Raw genomic sequence first — 26,301 nt, 5'->3', positions numbered from 1 at the left:
CTGCTAGCTATACAATGTCTGTTTATCCTCGAGCCCGCTTCCTCAGGTCTACCATATTCATTCGCAGAATTTACTCTCCGGGTTGTGGTTACTATTGTGTCGTTCTGTTGTGTCAGTGATTCTCACACAGCAGTCCCCAGACCCACAGCAGCAGCAAGCTGCATCTGGGAACTTGTTCAAAATGTAGGTTTTCTGCCCAGACATTCTAGAACTAAGGCGCATCCATCTCAGAGGCAAGGCTGAAACACACAACAGTGCTGGCTGAATTTCCACACACAGATTATCTGGGGTCACACTAAGTGAGTTGCAAATCTAAAGCCGGAACTCAGACTATCCTGGCTACAAACAAGAGTTATTCCTGCATGCCCACAGTTTGGTTTGTTTGTTTGAGACAGGGTCTCACTGTGTACCCCTGGCTGTCCCGAAACTCCATATGTAGACCAGGCTGAACTCAAACTCAAAGAGATCTGCCTACCTCTGCCTCCTGAGTGCCAAAATTAAAGGTGTGCACCACCACTCCTGGCTACGATTTCTAACACTGATTTTGGACCAACTGAATATGTGCAGAGAGTACGCTAGATAGCGTGCAAATACTGAGGCAGGTGGTGTACAGCTGGTGCAAATACTGAGGCAGGTCACTGTTGACTAGTGGCTTCCAAAGGATGAACTAACTGATCTGGCCAGTAGGCTTGAGAGATGCCCTTCTTGTCTGAATGCAGACACTTCACGAGAACTGAAGAATAATCAGCCACTGAATATTCATGATCTGCACTCATCCAAGCATCCACTATAAAAAAAAATTAAAGTAAATTATGTTCCCAGAGGGATTTCAGAGACAAACTCAGAAGGCTGTCCTTTGTTTATAAATATTATTATCGTTATTGTTGTTGTGTGTTGTCAGGGGTGGAGGGAGTAGAGAGAGAGAGAGAATTCACAAACCATGCCATGTATGTGTGAGAGAGAACAGGGGTCAGAGCACAACCCACCCTTCCTCCCTGAGAGTTGGTTATGTCCTACCACAGTCATATCTGGGGACTGAACTCAACCACCAGGTTTGTGAGAAGCAAGCAAGCACCTTTACCCACTGAGCCATTTTACTGGCCCTGTTTCTGTTTTCTTGAGGTAAGATATTATGCTTCAAAGTAGTCACTGAGGCTGGCCTCGAACTCTTAATACTCCAGCCTCCACCTCCTGGGTGCTGGTCTTACAGAAATTCACCAACTTGCATGACTCAGAAATTAAATCCAGAGGCCAGAGAGATGACTCAACAGTTAAGAGCACTTGCTGCTCTCCAAAGGACCCGAGTTCAGTTTCCACTACCCACAGACAGGCTCACAACTGTCTGTAATTATATTTCCAAGGGCTCTAATCTGTCTTCTGGCCTCCACAGGCAGCAGGTAGGCATATGGTACACAGATGTACATGCAGGCAAAACACCTATTCATATAATTTTTTAAAATGAAGTACATACTATATGTATATCTTTTTAAAAATGTCTTAAAATGCATTTATTTATCTAGTTATTATGTGGTTACCTGCCACAGCAGTTTCTGGAGATCAAAGGGAGGTCATTGGTCTTGGTGGCAGGTGCCTTCACCTGCTCAGCCATCTCCATGATCAGAGGTCTTTCATCTGAATGTTTATGTTCAACCAGCTTTTGGCTAAAGTGATGGTTACTACTGATGGTTACCTCAACAGGATCTAGAGTCAGGTAGGAGAAAGGCCTCTCTTCTAGGATGGGTTAATCCATGGGGATCATGAAGCTGCTCTAATGTGGGTGGCACTGGAGACCGGAGCTGCATAAAAAGGGAGAAGAGGAGCTGAGCACTAACATTTCTCATTCTCCACTTCCTGGCTGGCAGTGATAGGACCAGTTGCCTCAAGGTCCTGCCACAGCGTCTTCCCCTCCATGACAGCCTGTACCCTTCCTTCCGGAAGTTGCTTCGTCATACCAGCAAGAAAGGCAAGTTGTCTATGCGAGCTGTCTTACTAAAGGGCGAGGGGTTGCCACACACCTTCATGAGTAAGGTCTTTAACCTCATTTATTTTGGGTCTCCTACGTAAAGTGGACTGAAGTTGGCTAAACGTTTTCTTCCTCCCATTGTTAGAATATTTGAGAAGCTTATTACTTCTTAATTGCTGTCCTTCCTCAAATGTGTCATGAGGCCGTCAGTTTCCATGACTCATTTATAAAACAACAGATAAATATAAACTTCACTCATTCTTGGAAGAGATTTTGAAACTGAGGAAGACACTCTCATGTCACCAGATCGAGGTAAACCTAAGCAACAGTGGCCTGTAATATAATCAGAAAGGTAGGAAATAGAACTGGATTGAAAAAAGGAAACAGATCCAAATGCTATGCAAGACCATACAGACATGAAGATTAATCCAGTGCCCAGGAATCAAAGTCACTTAAACATCTAGTAAAGTAACTCTCAACCAGGCCCACACACGACATTAAACAATGGGCTAATATTTTGCCATCAGCCTCTGTCTGGGAAAACAATTCCAGGCTTTCGCCAAGAGGGGAAGAAGATCCAGGGTAGCTGAGGAGCCAGAGGGGCAGTTCTGGGCCTAAAGACCCCAGTCAGCTTGAGATCTTACTGAACTATTGATGACACCTTTGCTCCTTAGCAGCTCTGAGGGTTGTAGCCACAGAGGCCACAGACCAGATGAAATCCAGACAGTTAAATACAACTTCTGGCCTCCTCCTGGACCAACTTGGTTTATGTGCTATGACAAAGAAATAAAATAACATATGTTACTTCCTGAAGACAGGATATAGTTCAGTTAATAGAGTGCCTGCCTGTAGTACACAAAGCTCTGGGTTCAGTTCCCTCCACATGAACCAGGTATGACGATATACCCCTGTAATGCTAGCACTGAGAAGGTAAAGGCAGAAAGATGAGAAATTGAAGATCATTATTACTAACATAACAAGTTCAAGGTCATCCTGAGTCACATAAGACCATGTAGTAATTCATAATACTGTAATGACAAAAAGAATCACTTCTAATCATTCCTACTCACTAAACAAATAATCATTTTGTTTACAGAAGACTCACAGACTCCTTGACTCCTGGATCCTAAGAAGTCATCATAATAAGAAATAACAGTTTAATAGAGACTGGTGATGTAGCTTACTGGAAGAAATTTTGCCTCCCTGAATTTCATCCCAACACACACATACACACAAACACACACACACACACACACACACACACACAGCAGAATAAAGTTGTTTGAAAGCAAACTATAACTAAATAAGATAGTCCTGGATAATAGCCCAAAGCATAAGATAAATAGCATTAGTTCATACCATATAAAAAGGTGAAAAAAATTAAATAAGTAAATGAGTTCAAGAGACAAATCTTTTATGCAAAAAGAAAAGAAAAGAAAATCCCAAACTCCAGTAGCTACTCACCCTACTAAGAAGTGTCTAGTGACTCCTTGAGCAAATGTGACTGCTTTCACAAGCTGTGCACAGAGCTGGCAGAGTGGAGAAAACAGCTTCACAAGAGAAATAGCTACAAACACTTCTCCAGCCAGGCAATCAAGGCAATATCACTCATAATCAGTCTGATCATGTGTCTCTGGTTATGAAGTCAATGGAATGCCATCTCACCTCTGTGGTTTCCTTCCCCAAACCCATAATCCTAGACTGTTTATAAGAAATCAAGAAACCCAAATGATGGACACTCAGCAAAACACCTAGCCCAGCACTCTTCCAAACTGCCAAGGTCATCAGAAAAAAAAGGAGAGCCCACACAAGGGCAAAAGAAAGTTATATTACGTGGCAAAATGTGAGGTGTATCCTGCATAGGATATGAGCATAGGAAAAGCCAATTGGGAGTGAGTAACAAATTCTGAATAAAGCATGGGTTTTAGTTAGTAATGAGATACAAATGTAGCTTACACTGAACTTTAGTAACAGGAGCCAGGCCTGACACAATTCTTCACACATGTATCCAGAGAAGCCAAAAGGTTCCTACCCCTTGGTGTCCTTGTGGAGACATTCTCTACCACCTCCATAACTTAAAAAAAAAATCTAAAAGCTAAAAGCTAGAGCAAACAGAGTTGTCAATGTATATAAAATTACTATACATATTATTGTGTGTATGAGGTCCCATCCCACTGTAACCAGAAATGGGCAATAATCCTACCCATGAGAGCCACAAGAATTTAATGACCTCCCAAAAATGCCAGTTCATTTCACCACAGCCTTGAGTGCGGGGGGGGGGGGTTGTTTCTCTGTGTAGCCTTAGGCTGTCCTGGACCCACCTTGGACCCACAGAGATCAGCCTGCCTCTGCCTCCCTGGATGCTGGGATTACAGGTATGCATCCAGCTGAGGGTGGGGATTTTCAACACATCAGTTAGGGAGAAAAATAAATGTTGACACCATAATATTGTTTGAAAATCACTATCAAGGAAAGCTGAACCCTACTATCAGGTCAAAATAGCAGCCTGCTTCAGGTGATCTGTCAAGACTCATCTACCTAATTCAGTGCTGGTTCAAATGCTTGCAAGCAGCTGTGTCTATCCTTCTGACATCACAGCACTGGCATGATGTCATCATCTACAAATTCCACTACTGAGAACTGCACCAACAAGTTAGAAAAATCTTCCCTGTTTCAAGTAATTTTACATATTTGTGCTGGGCCTAACGCATAGCTATTCTCAGCCACATGAGGCCCAAAGGCCAGAGGTTAGACATATGTGCAAGTCCTAGACTGTCAGCACTGGGCTGCTGGAATCACAGCGTACACTCAGTAGCACCTAATGAGCACTCTGGGCACCAAACACTGTGCTTGGCAGAGAGCCAATGCCAGCATGAGCAGGGACCCTATGAATACAGGACGAAGGCTTTGATTGTAACCTGTTAACCTTGCTAGCAAATCTGCAGAATTATCTCACTGTTAGTCAACCCTGGCCTATTTCTTTCGTTGAGGTGAGTCAGGCCACACACCACCAACACATATTTCTAGCATCCTGGTAGTTCATAAAGTGAGCAATGGCCTCCTAGTCCAAAGCATCCCAACCAAACACTACTGTTACAACACACACACACACACACACAAAGATCCCCAAGTCTGTCGCATTCACTTCACGCTGCCTTCAGTTTGCTGGATCCATCCCGTCACAGATGACTCACCAGCAGGATAAAAATAGGCAACTGGATCGAGTCCTTGGGGGTCTTCTGAAAATGAAAGGTGACAGTCACAGAGACATTTCCAGGTTTTCTTTCCTGTCTATTGACAGCGGCTCTTGTTCCAAATTGCCATCATATCTCAGTACCAAGCATCTGGGAGGGCAGAGAAGAAAGATAAGAGAAACATATGAGTGGCTGGGAACTCAGGGTTGAGACCGATATTGAATACATTTAATAACATGCAGGCAGGTTCATCTAACAAGTAGCTAATGAACATAACTACTAAGAAGCAGGCACACGCCTGCTCTCATGGAGCTCAAGTCCTTGTGCAGAAACCGCTGGCATTGAAATAACCTAAGGCAAAAGGCTAAAAGGGCGAGGCAATGGACAGATGGGTAAGACAGGAAGCAGCTTCAATGTCCAGGGACACAACATTTGACCATTTTGTCATTGATCCAGAGGACAAGAAGCAAATCATGCAGACAACTCCAGGAGAGATGCCCCAGTTAGAAAGAACAGCACAGCATTAAAGCTGAAGAGAACCCTCCTGACTCCCCAGGCAGAAGGCGGCTGCACTGAACCAAAGTCAAAACCAACTTCTGTCCAACACAGGCAGAAGGGAATGTCAATCTGGCACACCTGCCTCCCCAGCTACTCGCCTTCCAAGGCACAGGACTGGCAACACAGGAAGGAAGGTATGCTCCAAAGAAGTAAGCATGAGGCGTGAGGCCTGGCATGAGTAACAGGGTAACACACAAAACAACAGCCTTTAGTTTCACACGACCAGAATTTGTACCTAGACACAAAACCAACACTATCAAGCAAGGGTGTCAAGGGCCCTTCAGCCACATTAGCTCACGCTGAGCAAGGCTCACAGGTGCATGGGGCATTTTTCAGGAAGAAAGCTCAGGAGAAGCTGCGCAGGAGCTTTGCAAGAAAACTTGAAAAGCAGTTGTTTGAGTCCCACTCCCAAGAACTTCAATCTCATACATGCACCGTCGGACTTTGGAGGCACCTCTGTATTCTGGAAAGTTCCTGGCCGATTTCTTTAGCAAGACTTAGAAATGCTGTGATGGGAAAGAACTCTTCCCAGGGAAGGGACAGATCAGAAGCATCCTATCTCTACAAAAACAGAAAGGGCAGAACAGAGGGGTGACCTGCAGGGGGAAAAGGAAGGCCCTGCTGCAGTGTTCGCCAGTTTCCATGATACCCATAGTTCCACCATAGCCAGTCTCAAGCTACATACCCATATGACATCACTACAGGGCAAGCAGCTTGAAAGACATATGTAGTCCTTACAGCGTTTCTACTACATAAACACAACACGTATAAATTCAAACAAATAGAAAGCAATGAATGTAATAACCAATAAAAGATGGGTTTTCAGAAATATTAGCCTTTTCTGTCGATATAATCTATTTAATGTACATTTAGAAATTTAAATTTTTTTTTAATGTGTGTGGTGTTTAGCCTGCGTGTATCTCCACACACCACACGTGCACAAAGTGCCCCCAGAGGCCACAAGGAGGCATTGGATCCTCTAGAACTGGAGTTACAGACAGCTGTGAGCCACCATGTGGTCCTGGAGGCTGGAAGACTGGCCAGTGTTCTTAATCTCCGAGCCATCTCATTGGCCCCAGAAATCTTGATTTTAGTTATAAAAATGTTGTTGGTAAATTGGGATGTGGTGGAACAAAACTGTAATCTCAGCATCTGGGAGGAGGAAGCAGAAGACTCAGGAGTTTCAAGTCACTCTCAGCTACACAGTGAGTTCAAAGCCCATGTGGGTTACATGAGACCTCGTGTCAAAAATAAGAAATCGTCATTATAGAACACTATAATAAATACGTCCTTCTATACATTTTTATTCCCTTTGGATTATTTCCATTTATATTCCCTAAATCGAAATGCTTGTCTATTTTAAACATATGGATTCTATTCTGGCACAAACTATTAGAGTGGTTTCTGTTTTCATTTAGATTTAGTGAGTTAAGGAAGAAATCATATCTAAAAGCCATCTTAAAAGGTAAATAAATAATATTTGTTCTTTCAAAAGCATTGAAAACCAAAAGGCAGTGGGCTCCTTGGTCTTCTTGCCTGGACTTAACTAGGGGAAGGCCATATCCTGGATTCCTATTTCCAGGGGATGGCAGGAGTAAAGGTGGAGAGCAGGAGTCAAGGAGGTGCTGTAATGAACATAGTAAAAAATGCCTTTAGATGTGTAAAAATAGTTTAGTCGGGATCCCCACTACACCCAAGGCTGCACCTGATAACCAGAACTCAGTGACAGCACTCACTTATGATAACCAGTGTCTCAGTTGGTATCTATGGCTCTGACAAAACACCATGATCAAAAAACAGGTTGAGGAAGAAAGGGTTTATTTGGTATACACTTCCATTATTGGAGGGACTCCGGACAGGAACTCAAGCAGGGCTAGAATCTGAAGGAAAGAGCTGGTGCAGAGGCCACAGAGGGGTGCTGCTTACTGGCTTGCTTCCCATGGTTTGTTCAAGCTGCTTTCTTATAGAACCCAGGACTATGGGGCCAGGAATGACACCACCCACAATGCTCTGGGCCCTCTCGTATTGATCACTAACTGAGAAAATGCTTTACAGCTGTGTCTAATGAAGATATCTTCTCAACTGTGGCTCCTTCCTCTCTGATGACTCTAACTTGTGTCAACTTGACACACAAAACCAGACACACACAGTACAAGCCACACACAGGCCTGGGACCCTGTGATGCCCACTGGATCCTTGAATCAGAGTCTGTCTGTTAGACACCGGACTTGACCTTCAGCTAAGGTCATTGCACAGGGGAGCAGCCTTGGGGGGACAGGCTTAGGACTGTATTAGGAATTTAAGGTGTGAACACAGTGTGCTGACATGGTGTGCTGACCCTCAGCATAATAAAATATAACTCTCGTTGTGCCAACTACACGTGTTTACCTTCTGGCCTGGGACAGGCACCCTCATAGATAATTTGTTGCCTTCGGGTGCTTGCCTCCCACTCATGAAGCCCTAGGCTCAGTCCCCAGGACTGCCATCCTCCCTGTCCCAAAACGACACAAAACAAAACCCAGCTGGCATTGTGTTGTTTCATGTATCAGATTTCACAGAAGAGCTCATTTGGGAAAGGCATTCTTCTCTGACGCAAAGAGAACAATTACTGTAATTTCTTGAAAACAAGACTGGCCTGGGTTCTTTTTTATTATTATTTATTTAAATACAATATTTCTCTCTAAACCACCCCCTCTATATTCCTTCTTGCTCTCTTTCAAATCCTTGACCTCTTTTCTCATTAATTAATACTGCGTATAAATATGTTTATACATAGCTATTCCTAAATATAAGCTGCTCAGTCTGTGTGATGGTTCTTGTATGATCAGGGCTGATCACTGGCACTGGACATTTAAACCAGTCAGTGTGCTCTCTCCTGTGGAGGGCCACATCTCCCGCTCCCAGCTCCCCTCAGCTGCCTGAAGTTCTTTGTGTAGGACTGAGATCCCGTGCACTCTCCCCATCTACTTTGTCCTATCTATAGTGTTCAATTCACGTCTGGGCAGTGATACCAGTTAAATTTTTATGGGTGAAGCTTCTGACACCACTAGGAGACATAATCTCACAGAAAATTTCCCGGTCTTACAGTCTTTCTGGTCCATCTTCTACAATGTCCCCTGAGACTTTGGTGCAGGAATTGTTTTATCTGTTGGGAGTAGGCTGCACGACCGTGCATTTTGATTGGTTGTGGTTTTCTGTGGTGGCCAAAGAGGAACTTCCTTGATGAGGTACGAAGACTACACTTATCTGTGGGTAAGGTTATAGGTTGTTGCTGGGGATTATGCTGGCTTCATAAAATAGTAGCTTATAGGTTCTGCTCAACTATGCATGGCTTCACTGGCACTGAGTGATTCACTGAGGACCAGGCATGGTTTCCTTCTTGTTGACTAGGTCTTAGTGAAAAGGCTGTTGGTTGTGGCCCAGGTCCTCGACAGCTGACACTTCCATCCATGAGCCCTGTGTTCTCCATAAACCTCTAAGCTGATATTGCCAGTAGAGAGCTTGTCCAACACCAGTGAAGGCCTGGGTGCCATCCGCGGCTCTGCATCAGCCGGGAAGGAGAGGCATGAGGACCTGAATTGAAATCCCTAGCACCCATTTTTAAAAAAGCCAGCTGTGGGGCCTGGAGAGAGGGACTAGTGGTGAAGAACATTTACTGCCCCATCATGAGGAGTGGAGTTCAGATTCCATCCAACGAGGAGGCTTGCATTCTGCACATTCCAGCTGCCGGGGTGAGCCACTGTATTTCCCCTAGCTGAGAAAATGCAGGTTTCAGTTTCTTCAGGGAGATACCTGCTTCAAAGGAACAGGGAGACAGTGATTGAGGAGGACATCAGCACTCTCATTTAGCTTCCACTCCCCGTCACAGCTGTGCACACACACACACACACACACACACACACACACACCTCGACATAAACTTACTTATACACACACATGCATACAACTCAAGTTAATTAATAATCAAAACAAACAAACAAACAACCCAGAAATGGACACTCATGCCTGTAAAATCAATTCTGGAGGACAAAAGCAGGCAGATCTTAGAAGCCCGTTGGCCAGCAAGCCTACCCTAAGTGGTGAGCTTCAGACTCAGAGAGTCTATGTCTCAGAGAAGTTAGGAAGAGAGGGTTAGGACACCCAATGCCACACACAACAAACACAACTTCACAAGGTTTAAAGGGGATAAAATGTAGACATTGCCCAGGGGATTTTTCTCATGTTTAAGATGAAATAAAGAATGAGAAGAGGGTTGTTTTGTTTTGTTTTTCAATATAGCATGAGCTAGCACACTCTGACTGTACAGTACACCTTACTGTTCTTGAGTCTAAAACGTTTGAAAAATACATGTCCATATGTACCCACACTGGAAATAAATCATGCTTATTTACAGCAATGAATTACGGTCCTTCTTAAATGCTATAATATCTTCATGGATTAAGAACAATTAAGTGGGGCTTGGTGGCACACACATGTAACCCCAGCACTCTAGAGACAGAAGTAAGAGCATACTCACATATTCAAGGACAGCCTGGGAGACATTGTGAGAGTCTGTCTTAAAAAAGACAGAAAAAAAAAATACCAGGCTAACATCAACACACCTACTCTAAAAGAGCAATTATCAAAAGTTCCATGTCTTCAATGTGGCCAGCTCCGCTGCCAAAATCTCTCCCTGACTCCTACCACAGAAACCCACTCTCACCCAAGAACTTCCCTGAACACAGCTAATTCCTGCTGAGTTCCACTGTCCATTTTAGCACTAACTCCACTTTCTTCGATTTTTGTTTTGTTTTGTTTTTGTTTTTCCTGCCAGATTTAGGGGATAGAGATAAGAGTGTATAAAACAGGAGAGTTTATGGTGCCATTTCTATGTTCCATCCTCTAGACATTGTATCCTACACTTCCTGAGAATTTTGTGAATATCTACTATTTTATCTTCACCATACAGGTGGGAAAACTGAGGGCTATGTGAACTAAATTTGAGGAAAAAAAAAATCCCTCAAGACCTAAATCTATGCCCACCAGCTGTTTGAGGCCTCTTCTACCGAGGACTGGGCCCAGTGATGCCTGACAAGTCACCCAGACAGTCCCTGGCCCATTGCCAGCTTTTCCAGCCAGGACATTGGCAGGTTTTGGACATGGTCTTGGAGGTGAAGCACTGGCTACACGTGCCTATCTTACCATATTTACCTTTTTTGGGCTTTTTTGGTCAGTGGCTTGAACTCACAGCCCCAAGCTTCTGTGACAAGTGCTTTTTATTCACTGACCATTTTTCCAGCCAAAGGAGAGAACTAAGTCCCCAAAGCTGTCTGACCTGCACATGTATGTGTGCAGGAACACACATACACACATTAATAAGCAAAATTATAACATCATCAATGCTTTAATAGGCAGTTTTTCCTGCTCAGGATAATAGTATCTTGCTGGACTTCCAACACATCCCTCTTTTCTTCTTCTTCTTCTTTTTTTTAATATTTTTGACAACCCTGTAATTTTAGGATCAAAAAAATTCTTTATTCCCAAATCCTGTATCCTTACCTAACCCTACGATGAAACTACACACAAACACACACACACACACACACACACACACACACACACACACGGTATATAAACCAGGTATAAAGGTTTGTGCCTATACCCTCAGCCCTTGGGAAGTGGAGGCAGGAGGATCATAAATCCAAGGTCAGCCTCAGCTACAAAGAGAGTTCAAGGTGAGCCAGCGTTATCTGATACCCTGCCTCAAAAACAAAACAATCACAACAAAACTAGAACAAAGTAGCTCAGCTCCCATGGGGTGTAAACTGCTGTATACACCAGAATGCCACCTGCGGGCTGCAAGACCATGCCTTCTCCCAGAATACAGACAGCAAGCACAGCTGCTGCAGATGGAGAGACTCCAACACCAGCTCAGGACCCACAAACCCTACTTGATGATGACGGCATAAACCAGGGGAGATATCTGAAGACAGTCCACTGTGGCTTTTGACCCCCAGGTGTTGTGGGGGTTTGTTTGTTTGTTTGTTTGTTTGTTTTTGACTAGCACACTGGTTAGGTTTTTGCTGTTGTCAACTTGTCACAGGCCGGAATCACCTGGAAAGAACGGACCTCAATGAAGAAAACGCCTCTATCAGATTGGCCTGTGGGCATCTTCTTAATCAATGATGGAGGTGAGAGGGCCCAGTCCACTGTGGACAGGACTACCCTGAGGCAGGTGGTTCTGGGTTATATAAGAAAGCAGGAAGAGCGGCCTCCATCTGCTCCATCTGCTTCGACCCTGTGGTGATGGCCCTTGGGGATGGACTGACCATAAAGCGTCAGTGGAAATAAGCCCTTTCCTGCCCAAGGTGCGTTTGGTTATGGTGTTTATCACAGCGCTAGAAAACAAACTAGGATAATGAGCCAACAGTTTAAACATTACAATCACTTGAATAAAGCCAACACCTTTTATCTTCCCCAAGCCTGGCCCTTCCTGGGAGTCTCCAGGCTCTGAAAAAGTTCTCTTAGACTGCCTCCACCTGGTGCACCCTTAGCTCTTCTCTCTTTCCTATGCTGCTCCTCCGTCTCCCCTTCCTAAAGGGGCTGTCTGCAAACGCCCTCTTAGAAAATAATCACTGTTTAATATAAACATTTTCTGTTTTTAATATACAGTGTTGAAGTTTTTGCCCCAGAACTAACTCTTGCTCACCTCTGAAGAACTAAGGCGGGCTATTTTTATTCCCTGCTGCTCTTGGCTGATTTTCCTCTGTGCGTCAGAAGCTTTCAAAAGGTTTCCAACCCCCGATCCCAAATGCTCAAAAATGATTACATACAAAATAAGATGTTCTCCTCATGCAGAGGCGAGTCTTAGGTCATAAAATAAGATGTCCCCTTCAACCAGAAGAGAGCCCAGTGTCACTGTCTGGTGACGAAGATTGGAAATCTGGGGCGGGACCTCTATGGCCTCGAATCAGTGCCAGAGTTCACTCTGGCCTCTTATTTAGCAAATTGGCTCCAGTATAGATGTAGCAGTTATTAAAATATTAGAGTACGGTAGGGGTGTAGCTCAGTTGGCAGAATGCCTTCATAGCATGCTTGAAGCCTAAAGTCCAGTTTTCAACACTGCATAAAACTGTCACACGGTAACAAAGGCTTGTAATCCTAGCACTTGGGAGGTGGAAATAGGCAGATCAAAACTCATTCTTGACTACATAACTACATAGCAAGTTCAAGGCCAGCCTGGCCTACATGAGATCCAATCTGCAAAAATAAAATGTTTTGTTTTGTGTGTGTGTTGATAGATGGCAGATAGAGAGATAGATAGAGAGATAGATAGATAGATAGATAGATAGATAGATAGATAGATAGATAACATTAGATAATTACTCTTCAAAGCCAAGAGTCAGAGGATCCCAGCTCAGCGATAGACACAACCCCTCCCCAGCGCCATAACCCAATCCACTTCACCTCCCTCTTCCAAAAAAAAAAAAAAAACAAAACAAACAAACAAACAAACAAAAAACCGTGTTGAACTGATTGTGTGCACTGCATGATGCTTGTAATTGTGGCATATTATTTATGCCTAAGGACAAGAACAAATATCTAGAAATGTGGCTTCTCAGGGAGATAGAATCCAGTACTAATTTCTTAGAGAGACAGCAATACAAAAGCTCTAAGGTCAGGCTGCCTGGGCTAGGGGTCCAGCTCTGCCTCATGCTAAACTACGACCTCAGGTGCCTCTAACAGCCTTCTCTATATAAAGGAGGTTTTTCACATCTGTAGAATGCTTTGGATTGTGTCCAAAGCCAAGTAGACATCAGCAAGTGCTGATTAAATAAACAATATATCTTATTTTGTCATTATAATGCTCATTCAATAAATCTAAAACTTGATAAAATTTCCCAACAGAAAAGAAAACTATGATGCTATGGAACAGTTACATAAAATAGGCTGTTGTTAAATAACCCACCACCAAACCATCTGGGAACCAGATTTGACACTGCAATGTGAGCTCAGGGAGAGCACACATCATAACGCATTCCCAGTGAACCACACGATGCAATCTGTATGATTCCCTTATTGATCAAAAATGTCCCAGGCATACCGGAAGCCGAGGTTATGCTTCTCATCTGAACCCTGAAACATCTTTTAACCACACCCTAGCAAATACATTTTATTTGTGCTATGGGGAGTTAAGACTATAAACATAAAACCTGGCCTCCATAGGACAGCTTTCCCCTCACACACAGTGACTCAGTCTAACTACAGGTTTAAAGACCCATATGCTGGGTCCACTTATCTTTAGCATGTGGCTGGAGGGGACAGGAAATTGCTAAACCCAGCAACTTGCTGGATCAGAAAGGTCTTTGGGTTTTAAAAACGTATCATTACCTGGTGTGGATTGGTACTACAGTACTGCTAAAGGGAACAAGATTTTTAAGATCGTTTTGTTGTTGTTACGTTATGTATCCAGCGGAGGAAATACTAGGAAAGACTCTTTTTCCCATTCCTACCTCCAGATAGCAAACTTCACAAAGCGCTTCCACCCTCAAATCGTCTTCCTCAAGCCACAGAGGTAAGAAGTACCAAGCACCAGCTATCTGGCTAAGCCTTTTAAAAGTGTGCATTTCCTGCTGACAGTGTAGCTCAGTTGGTAGAGTGCTCACCTAGCATGCACCACACGAAACCAAGTATGGTGGTGCGTGCCTGTGGTCCCAGCACTCAGGGAGGCAGGAGGTTCAGAAGCACAGGTCACCTTCTGCAACCTAGCAAGCTCAAGAGAGGCCAGCCTGAGCTTCATAAAAAGAAAAGCCAATTTCCTGAGCTAGGAATGAGAGTGCAGGCCTATAACCCCAGCATTTGGAAGGTAGGGGCAAAGGCAGAAAAAACAGAATCCATAGACATCTTCACCTACACAGTGAGTTTCAGCATCATCAAAGAAACATTATTGCAAAGAGAAAGGAAGAAAGAAAGAAAGAAATTGAGAGCATTTCTTTAAAGTTATGAAAAAAAGAATCCAACTTTAGCCCATGAGAAAACTGAAGCTTGCAATGGAATCTTTATTATTAGTGTTATTAGGCCCCGTAAGGAAGCTGAGAAGCACTTTGGGAATGCAGCAGGAAGATGATAGTACAAAGACAGAACTGTATTGAGTACAACCAAACATATATTTGAAGTGGTTAGGATGGCAAAGTCACATGTTTGTTTTGATAAAATAAAAATAAAGCTTAAAACTTAAAAAAAACCAACAAAAAAACCAACAACAAACCTTTAGAAGTGGGCTGAAATGATGGCTCAGCCTTAAGAGTTAAGGTCCTATGAACTCCATAGGATCTGAGTTCAGTTCATAGAACCCAGTTTAGCCAACAGCTGCTTCTGGCCTTCTTAGGTACCAAGACTCATATGCACATGCCCCCACACAAACAAACATACTCACATAGTTAAAAATGAAATAAATCTTTAAAATATGCTAAAGGTTGGTGAATTTTGCTACTGTAATGTTTTTATTATATAGGGCTACATAGGACCATTTTATAATACACACTAAGACCATACACAAGACCACACATAAATACATACCAAGTAAGGTTCTGATGAGCAGGATTACCCCTTGCTAGATATTACTCATCAGGTCATCAGTAAATACAACGAAATGACCCTGTAGAGAACTGACCACCAGTGTGTGCCAACAACGTGATGCCAGAAACAAACCGGCCAGGACGCCATCTCCTCAAAACCTTCACCGCTCATTCTCTTTATTTGGAAAGCTAATTGTACTGGCTCATAAAAACTCAGATACTAGCTCACATAACAATTTAAAAGGTCCCCACAGGTCCTTTAAAGGCTGCTTACAAATTCATGTTAAACGCCTGAAAATAAATTGCACTTGTGGGTTACAAAGCATTTACAATGGAAAGAAATTCTTGCATAAATAGGCAGTCCAAACTAGATTCCCTGTACTCTTCCGGCAGCTTTGATAGCACCACTAACACAACTCTCGAAATTCCTGGGTAGCTAGTCTCCAGAGGCCCTAGGAAGGTCATTAGGAGCTGGCCAACCTGAAATTGGTGGGCCTGGGGGGGAGGGGGAGGCAAACATAGGCGTGGCAGGTAGCCCTAGGGTAATGGGGGAGGGCTGGCAAAATCCTAAGAAGTCCAGATCTGCACCTGATTGTTGGAGGCAGGAGGACTAAGAGTCAGAGGATTTATTTGATTGCAGCCTGGGCAACAGAAGACCTTGTTTCAAACAAACAGTCCCAGGGCTTGGAGGACCTCACTCCTTGACCCGAAAACTCAGTCCCAAACATCTCAGGTCGAAGCTAAAATAACAAGTCTTTAACACAGGCCCTGTTCTTAGTTGCTACCCTCGTCCTTCCTCCACTTCTGCACATCTTTGGCCCCGAGGCAGCAGCTGTGTGGCTAAGCGCCCGGAATTGTGCTTCAGCTGGACTCTAAGCCGCTGGAATGCAGCACTTCCTGGTTGGTCCGGGATGTTGGTGCCATCACCATCCCGGTCAGCCCACAGCGCTTATGAGCTCAGGGAGCGCCAGAGGAGCTAGTGGGAGCGTACAGATACACTGCACCAGGGACCGGAGGAGGTGGGGTGGGGTGCATCCTGCAGAGGACGCCCGGGATGTGCAGGAACTTGAGGATGGAGAGGGGCTAGGGCACCAGCAGCTGACCTGGCTCTGCGCTCAGGACAGCGGTCCTCGCCCGGCGGCCACAGAGTGCGCCGCCCTCGCCCGCGCAGACTTTGCAGGAATTAAGTCTAGGGGAGGGACTCCAAGGTCCCCAAGGGAACTCCAGGGACGCGGCTGCAGAGATCCGCTCCAAGGGGGACAAGAGAGGCGGGACGAAGCTGGAGGGCCGTGGACTCCCTGCGGGCTCGGAAGCCCCGCAAACCTGGCCCCGGCGGCTCCTACCTGCGGGCCTGGGGCTCTGGCACGGTCTCTGCGGCGGCGGCGGCTTCAGGGGGTCCCCGCGCAGCTGGCGCAGCTGGGTCCGCGGGAGGCGAGCGGGCGCTAGGACTCGCCGGCCGGAACTGGCCAGCCGGACTGCAGGGTGGGGCGGGGCGGCGCCGGCCAGCCGGGGTGACCGAGCCTCTGCCGCCGGCCTTCCTCCATGCCTGGGCTCTTACACTTCTCTCCAAGTTTCCTAACTCAGCCGCAGTTATCCGTGGGGCGCGTGCTGTCGGTGTTCTTAACCAAGTTAGCTTCCCTAATCTCTGAGCGCCGTCCTTGTCTATGACATCTGGTCGCCGAGACTGGCGCCCGCGCGTTGCAAGCCAACAGCTAGCCAGCTGGGGAAGTATTCCTGGGCTGAAGTTACTCCGTGGACTAGGGGCTTTGTGGAGGTCAACTGTGGCCTTCTTGCAAATCCCTGGGGAGTGTGTTATTGCCTGTTTATAAGTAAGGAAACTGAGGCTAGAAATAGGGAGTAATCGGCCCCGTCAGCCCAACTAAGATTACAGAAGACAGTCCCCTCTCTCTGTTTCTCTGTCTCCCCACCCCCACCCTATCCCCGCAGGCACGGTACTGTAGTGTGTGTGTGTGTGTGTGTGTGTGTGTGTGTGTGTGTGGTGTTTGCTTGGTTGGGTTGGGTTGGGTGTTTTTGTTTGTTTTAGCTAGATCTCTGCTATATACGTGTTTGGCTCTGAAGACCAGATGGAGCTCAAACTTTATAATCCTCTGGTCCCAGTCACACACCTCCCTCGCACCCCACATTTCTATTTCTCCCTCCCGCTTGCCATCAGTCCTGGGTCTGATCCAGAAATGTTAGAAGGAAAACGAAAAACAAAATGGAAGGAAAACATGAGAAATTCCCATGACACCCATGGAACTTTACAAATAGCAATTTTGTCATTTTAGTCCACTTAAGGTAGTCGTCATTGAAAGAAAACCAGGGGCCATGTGGTTTGAATAGCAACTCTTTTGGAACAAAGTTCTGAATACAAGTCAGTTCCAAATCGGTTGCACAACACCGCTTCCAGCCAAAGCCCAAAGATGCAACAGTGCCCTGTACATCAAACTGCTAATGCCATTGGCCTTTTGAAAGTGTTTACTGACTATTATACAGTAGACAGAGCCGGTTACATAATGTCTTACTATGCCCATGGCAGTGCACGAAATGAAAAATATAATATTTCAGTCCAGACAGAGGAAGAGGCGAAATTACAGTGTGGGGCTCAGTTTTCCTGTAACCTGCAACTGCCCAGCCCTCCCCAGCTGCATTCTTCTCTTTTGAGCACATCTTTCCTAAAGATCGTAGAGAGTCCTGCAGCCGTCACTCTTCCCTTGTTGACAGAAATTATTGATGTCTTTTGAATCCTATGATTCTGACAGATTTTTGCAATTATATGTGCGGCCCTCTGAGGAAACAGGGTATTGCCTAAGAGGGGTTTGGCAAGATTACGACAAGCGTGTAACTGAAAGGCTACATAAGCCTCCTTCCTCCCTTTCTCGGGTTTATTAGTTTCAGATGATTTGATAAGCATATGCCTATGAGAGACTGTGCTCTTACAAGCTTGTCTTCAGATAATGTGAGGTGTTTGGTTGAGAAGCACCAGGCTGTAAAATTACATCCCGAGTTCTTAAAAGAAATCATTGAAACATTTGGCATTAACAGATAACAATAGGTCTTTCTCTTAACTGTAACTATAAATAAAACAGAGACTGTACAATGACCAGAATTCTGCCCCCTGAGGTAGAGAAGTGGAAAAAAAAATAGCAAATGTCACCCCGAGGGAAGTGACAGTAGTGATGGTAGCTAACATAAATTTTAGACATACTAGAGTTCCACAGGTCACCATGACTTTCCTCAGAGATTTCGTGATGGTTATTTCTTTTCAGGGGTGTCAAGAAAATAAAAAAAAAAAGAAAGAAAGAAAGAAAGAAAGAAAGAAAGAAAGAAAGAAAGAAAGAAAAAAAGAAAAGAAAAGGAAAACACAACCTAAGAAAATCCTATAACACCAGCACTCAAGAGGAGCCAGCCTAGCCTACATTGTCCAGAAAAGAAAGAAAGCATTAAGAAATTCTGTCTCATACATTGTGATGTTTAATCTTCATTGTCAACAGGATTAAATTTAGAATCACCATGGAAAAACACCTTTGGGGTATGTGTGAGGACATTTCCAGGAAGGTCTCCCTGCTGGAAATATGGGTGGCAGTATTTTATGCACTGGGGTCCTGATACACAAAGCAATGTGGACAGTATGCATCTCGCTCTGCTTCCTGACGTCAGGGGTGCCGTGACCGGCTGCCACATGTCTTCCAAGCCATGATGACCGCACACCATGAGCCCGAATGAACTCCTCCTCTTTTCAGCTGCTTCTTGGCCAGTGATAGCAACAAGAGAAGTAACTAATGTATAAATTGATCTCAAACTTGAGATTTGTTTTAATCACACAAGTTTTTCTAAATATTTTAAAATTTTCATCTTTCCTTCTAAGTGTAAAAGTATATAGAATAATGTATGTTTACTCTATAATGTTTACATTGGTATTCTGCAAAAAAATACAAAGTTTTAAAGTCCCTGGGATCAATTTTAATGAAAAATAAAACTTTTAAATGTACCAAAAGACTTATTTACAAATCGAGCCTACATCTCAACTCACAGCATATAGAATTGTTTGATAATATAATTGTTTGATAACATAAATTTTTTAAAGATTTATATTATTTATTATTTTATACACAAGATCTCATTATACACCAGATCTCCTTATAGGTGGCTGTGAACTACCATGTGGTTGCTGGGAATCGAACTCAGGACCTTTGGAAGACCAGCCAGTGCTTTTAACGTCTGAGCCATCTCTCCAGCCCCCGATGATATAAATTTGACTGAATGATTTACTTACAGTATATTCGAGGATGACACTGTGTGCACAAAATAGATACGGATAGAGAATGGGAAGTGTAGAGTCCGTTTTAGGCAACGAGGCCTATCTTAGGGAGAGTTTTATTGCTGTGAAATGACACCGTGACCATTGCAACTCCCATGAAGAAAAACACTTAACTGGGGTAGGCTTACAGTTCAGAGGTTCATTCCATTGTCCTCATGGTGGGAAGCACGGCAGCACATAGCGGCCCTGGTGCTGTAGCTGAGAGTTCTATATCCAGACCCAAAGGCAGCAAGAAGCAAGAGAGACACTGGGCCTGGCTTGAGTCCCTGACACCTCAAAATTCCACCCCTTCATTGCCTAAGTTAGGCTGTCCTTGAACTCACTCTGCAGACCAGGCTGGTCTTAAACTCTGGGATCCACCTGCCTCTGCCTCCTGAGTATTGGGATTAAAGGTGTGCACTCCCACACTTGGTGCTAAGCCTTTCTTTCATTCCTTTTCACCAGCTGTGAACTTAGCTGGGTAAGACCCAGCTCAGAGTAAGACCCTTTATAAATAAATAAATATAATAAACTCCCTTTATTCCACTAGCATCAGGCTTTTCTTTAATCTGTTTATACCTCCTGGTGCCCCTTTTCTTCTCAAACTATACATTTTGTATTTTTTTTTTCTTGCTCAGCTTGCTCCTTTTCATTATAGGTCTGCATAAGTGTGGCTACTAATAACAATACAGTTAATACTAGGCTGTCTGCCTAACTAGGCTCTGCCCAAACCAGTAATCCATAACTCTTTAATTTAGCTTCAGGCAGATTTTTGGACAAAGGAAGAAATCCTAGGCCACATATTAATATTTTTCTCCTCTGGAACTTCTTGATTCCAGCCCACATAGTTCAATTCACCCTCAGGACCACTGTCTTCCATGTTCCTACTAGCATGGCCAGTTGAACCCCTCTTAAAGCATTCAACTGCTTTCCTAAGCCAAAATCTGCATTTCTCCAAACAAAAACACAGCCATATCTTTCACAGCAATACCCCACTCCTGGTACCAATTTCTATCATAGTTAACGTTTTATTGACCACATGGCAACTCTTATAAAGGAAAACATTTAATTGAGGCTGGCGTCTAATACAGAGGTTTAGTCCAAGCATGGTGGTTTGCAGGCAGACATGGTGCTGGAGAAGGAGCCATGAGTTCTACATCTAGATCCAAAGACAGCAGGAAGACAGAGCCACTGGGTCTGGCTTGAGCTTCTGAAACCTTAAAGCCTACCCCCCAGTGACATACTTTCTCTAACAAGGCTAATCTATTCCAACAAAGTTACAAGTCCTAATCCTTTCAAATAATGCTCCACTCCCATGAGTCTATGGGGGGCTATTTTTATTCAAATCACAAGCCCATACCACCTTAGAACAGAGAATGACAGCGTATCCCAGAGTTCTCATTTGGAATTGGACTTGCCTTTGAATATGAACAGAGGTGTTTGATACGCAGAGACTCAGAGGGTCCAGATTATGTTGAGAAGTTCATCACTGAGCACAATGTGGTAACACACACCTTGGATCCCAGAAGTCAGGAGGTAGAGATAGGAGTATCTCTTGAACTCAAGACCAGCCTGGTCTACAGAGTGTGTTCCAGGACAAGAAAGGCTATGTAGAGAGATCTGTCTCAAAAAAAGAAAAGAAGAAGAGGAGGAGGTAGTTAATTTCTATAGCTACATTCATAGACAAAAGGAAGCTCTGAGTGATGTGGTTTGCTTTGGCAAAGTTTCTACAAATTCAAAGAGAAAATGTCAGGGGCAGGAGACTGATTCTTTTCGGAGTCAATTTCCAAATATCATTTCTTAATGGAGGGCTAGCCAGACTGAATAAGAAAATTCAACTAACAGTTCCCCAGAGTCCAAAAACCAACCCCCTTATCTTTTCAAAAGACCCTAACACCAAGCATGTTAAATATCCAGGGGAAAGGGGGATGAGGGCTGGTCAAAGGGCAGGAGGTCAGAGGGTACTAGACTGGTTTGGTGTAGACTTCAGGCCACACAGCATAGCCTGCAGGAACACTTTGGCACAGGTACTCTGTGAGGTCACAGAAGAAAGAGGACCTGGTAGACATGCAGCTTCCTCTTCCTGCTAGCAGCTCTCTTCACCTTCAGGTGTGGCCCATAAGTAACCCACATCAGCCCCATGCTTTTCTTCAGGAGGTTTTCACTGCTCACACAAGAGCATCATTGCACACAGTAACCACCGAGTCAGGAGGGCCCTGCCAGGCAGCTCAGCTTGCCACTGCTATACAATGTTTGTTTTCTTCCTGCGTTTTATGCATTCTTCTCCTCTCAGACAGTCTGCTCATCCCATTCTGCTTATGAAAATAGAGGTGCTAGCTCTGCCAAGCTTGGGATCAGGACACAGAACCTCAGTATTCCCGAGGGGTTGCACCTTTGTCCTCTGTGGCAATTGACCTTGGAGACCTTCGTGGAAGAACCTGGGGAAAACTTATTAAATCAAAAACCAGGAAAAACTTGTTAAATAGAAACATTTATAATCCCACCGTATGGCTCATTATTAACAGTTGGGGATATTTCCTCTAAGTTTCTTTTCTATGCACAAGTGTTTTAAGCTTAGTACAATGCTATACAGACAGTTTTGAGTCATTTTTATCTCATGATTTATAAATTAAGTTATATAACTATCATTAGACTTTGTTTAAATATAACTTTAATGGTTGAAGAGCATAACTGCCTACTTAAGATTTTGAGACTATTTTTAGAGCTTCCCGCAGTTTATAAATGACGCTGGGACAAACACTGAATTTGTCACCTGGGTCAAGATGGCTTACTTTTTGGAGAGATTATTAAAAGAAGTGCATGACTGTGATCCTAGCACTTGGGAGGTGGAGGCAGGAGGATGAGGAGTTCAAGAGCAGCCTGGACTACCTGAGACATTGTCTCAAAATAACAATATATCAAGCAAGTGAGATGGCTCAGTGGGAGAAGGCATCTACTAGCAAACCTGGTGAGCGGAGTTCAACCTTGGAAAAGTTGTCCTCTGACCTCCATGTGTGCAAGTGACTCCATACCTGAAACATGGTACATGCTCACTCTCTCTCTCTGTCTTTCTCTTTCTCTCTCCAAATAGAAATGTAAAAAATGTCAGAAAGCTTTAAAACACAATCAGTACACACACACAAACACACACACACATACATACATATGTTGAGCATCAGGATGCACAGCTGTATCTCAGCATAAGAGAAGCAGAGGCAGGATTGCTCTGGATTTGAGACCACTGTGGTCCTACAGAGTGAGTTTCAGGCCAGCAAGAGGTAGGTTCAGAGTAGGATTCTGTCTCAAAACAAACAAAGAAATGAGAGAAAGAAAGGAGGAAAGGAAGGAAGGAAGGAAGGAAGGAAGAAAGAAAGAAAGAAAGAAAGAAAGAAAGAAAAGAAAAGCAAGGCAATGAACACACCACTCTGAATAAATCATAAGACAGTGAGTAAAGATGAAAAACAGTGATTATCACTTCTGCTTATCAATGGAAGGCAGGCGAAGCCAAGATGTGATGAAGATGCATCACATTTTCCAGCTAGAAGTGGCAGGGAAGTTTTTTGTCTGCTTGGCTTCTTAATTTTATTTTGACTCCTTGGAACCTCTCTGGTGTTGTCACCTGCCTCACCCTGATTCTGAGCCCCTGGTATCTTTTTCCTTCACACACGGAAAGAATCCATTGCTTGTCTGCTGCTTGTCCCTCACACTCCCTCTGGCATAATTTTGTAATTCCCAAGTCATTCACTCCACCAAATAATAACCATCCATTGCACTTCCTTCCTTCCCTCCTGTCTTCATTATTGTTTTATTACTGTGAAGAGACACCGTGACCAAGGCAACCTATAGAAGCAAACATCTGAGTGGAAGCTTGCTTATAGTTTCAGAGATTAGTCTGTGGTCATCTTGGCAGGGAGGCTGGCATCAGGATAGGCAGGCAAGCAGGACCCTGAAGTGGTATTTGAGAGCTTACATCTGATCCACAAGTAGCAGGCAGAAAGAGAGAGTGGGCCTGATGTGAGCTTTTGAAACCCCAGTGACATACCTGCTCTCAACAAGGCCACACGCACACCAACAAGCCCACGTCTCCTAACCCTTCCCAAACAGTTCCACTGACTCAAAATGCTATGAGGCTGGGGGGAGGGGAACATTTCACCCTTCATTCACTCACAAACATTTAATTATTAACGGTAATTAAGAGGCTATTGGTGTGGTTTGCTGATAGAGTGCTTGCCTAGTATGCCCGAAGCTGCAGACTACATAAGCCAGATATGGTGGTTGCACACCTGTAACCCAGTGCCCAGAAGACAGAAGCAGAACCGCAAGTTCAGGGTTATATTTGGTTTCATAGCAAGTTTGAGGCTAGCCGGGGTTACATGAGACCCTCTATCCAAAAACAACTTTAATTAATTAGGCATTACGTACATGTGTATCTGGAAACATAAGGTGTAGAGCAAAATATTTTATTATACTCAGCCCTCTGCTCATAATTAGTCACTTCAGCCATAGGACATACAGATGAGAGAGAGAGTCATGCTTAGAATAAGAAAAGAAACAACCACAAAGAAGACCAAAGCCTCCAGAGAAAATGGGGAACAGAGCGGATACTGCCAGGCTGTAGGGAGGCTTCCTGATTCTGTGACCTTAGCTTAGCTTCCTGCAGCTTGGGGGCTTCCAGTCACATGACAGCCTGCTGCCAAAAGTCCCAAGTGCAACACCGAGGGCAGTCTTTCAGCCAGCCCCTGTGGAGGCTTTAAAACCAACAGACCCAAGAGCTTCGACTTGCCCTGTCTAATTACGGTTCAAAAGTCTCAACCTGGACGTGGTGACAAGGCCTGTACCCCAGCCCTTGGGAGACAGAGGCAGGGGATAGAGAGTTTACTATCACTCCAGCTTCATGGGGAGTTGTGCTCAGCCTGGACTCCAGAGATCCTGTCTTAAAAACAGATGAAGAATAAACTAGCTTCCAAATTCTTCCTTGTTCACATACTTTTTGAGCTGTGTTTCTAAGGATTTGCATACTTACATAAGCTAACATAATTATTAAATAGGCAAATGACAGCATTTCAAAGTGAATAAGCCTTTTAGAATGAGACAGTTGTGTGCCTTGTCTTACTACAACTGTGTTCAAATTACTGCAAGAGTAACTGTGATCAGCTCCCAGACAAACTCCAGAAAGTGAGCAGAAAAGAAAAAAAAAAAAAGCTGAAAAAGCAGCATCTCTGAGAATCAAAAACAAACAACACAAAAACAAAAACCCAAACAACAACACAAACACAAGGCACACGTGATGTAGTGCATATGCCTTCAGCTCTTGGAAGGCTGAGGCAGGAGGTTTGAGGCCAGCCTGGACTGGACTATGCAATGAGGCCATGAATAACCTGAACTCCTGTGTAAGTTTATCTAACAATATCAATAACAGGGGCAGAGAAATGGCTCGGGACTTAAGAGCCTGCATAGATTTAGGCGCCTGTGGGATGACTCAGTGATAAGAGTACTTGCTGCCAAGTGCAACAACCTGAGTCCAATCCCAAATGGTGAAAGGGATGAACCAACTCCTGTGAGTTGTCATACACACACACACATCATCATCATCATCAATATAGACTTACTAGGAAGAAGTGGCTTACACAGTTACAGAGGCTGAGAAGTTCCACACTGTTCCTCCCAAGCCAAAGGGCGGAAATTCCTCTGGTTGAAAACTGCTGAGCAATGGGGTACACCCCAATGGAAGTCCCAAACTGGGAATGAGAAATGCAAACACCCACGGGCAGAAGATGGGGACCAAACTGGCCACATCCATGCTATTTCCTTCTTTCTGCTTCAGGGGACTGGATGATACCCACCAAACTGCTGAGTTACTTTTATTCAGTCATTGGACTCCTATGCAAATCCCTCCCACAAATATCGCTACAAACATATCTAGAAATGGTGTCTCACTGGCTGTCCTGGCAGCCTTCAGCCAATTCACCTCAGCCTTCGTACTCTGTTAGTGACATCAGATAACAGTTTTTAGACTCCTGGGTCCAGCACCTTTAATGCAGGAGTTTTGCTCCTTGAGTGGAAGCAAGGGACATGGTTTTTGGAGCTATTTACAGGATCCAAAATTTACTGCAGCCAAAGCTGCTTTCTGTCCTCAGTTTCGTTGGCACGGTTTTTAGCTAAGCCTGTCTGTGCATAACACTGCCTTTATTCTAGAAATCTCTGCACAGGTAATTCGTTTTCTCCTTAGTGCATTTCCCCTTGTTTTCTCGTCCTCAGCTCTCAGTTCATGGTCTCTAATGGAAACATCTCCTTTGTTGTCGTGATATTAACTCATCATTTCAAAAAGCACATAAGACACAAAGGCGAAGTAACAGAAAGGGAATTAAGATAAAACAGAGCATTTGCCAAGCTGCAAAACTCTCTGCCAGCCACAGCATACAGCAAGGTAGCCAGATGTTCGCCCTACCTCTAGTGAATACGGTTTGAGGTGAGAGGTATAATAATTCTCATCTCATTATTGTTTACTTCCTAAAGTGTTATGTGCCTGCAAGTCATGGGTGGATCTTGTTAGAACCTGGCTTTGGGGAGCAGGGGATGCAGACCAGTTGGTAGAGAGTTCAGCAGGTGTGAAGCAGTGGGTTCCGTCCTTAACACCCCATAAAGCAGGAGGGGCGGAGCACACCTGTGTTCCTAGAACTTGGGAGTGTAGGCCCGAGGGTAGGAATTCTTTTTTTTTTTTTTAATTAA

General features: G+C 44.2%; 1 protein-coding gene across 2 annotated transcripts in view; it reads right to left on the bottom strand.

Moving 5' to 3' along the window:
- Pld1 (phospholipase D1) overlaps positions 1–26,301 on the bottom strand; it is a 215,427-nt gene that overhangs the window by 173,696 nt on the left and 15,430 nt on the right. Inside the window, exons 1-2 of one of the 2 annotated variants that reach the window (XM_060378159.1) lie at positions 16,616–16,934; positions 5,158–5,307 (exon numbers count right to left, since the gene is read on the bottom strand). The gene's annotated coding sequence lies outside the window, so the exon portion shown is untranslated. Of the gene's footprint in view, positions 1–5,157; positions 5,308–16,615; positions 16,935–26,301 lie in introns of those variants that run through there. The other variant, XM_060378160.1, reaches the window with a different exon arrangement.

This window comes from Meriones unguiculatus, chromosome 2, assembly GCF_030254825.1.
Source record: "Meriones unguiculatus strain TT.TT164.6M chromosome 2, Bangor_MerUng_6.1, whole genome shotgun sequence".
Lineage (NCBI taxonomy): Eukaryota > Metazoa > Chordata > Mammalia > Rodentia > Muridae > Meriones > Meriones unguiculatus.
The sequence above is the reverse complement of the archived record's forward strand: the minus strand, read 5'-3'. Positions and strand labels throughout refer to the sequence as shown.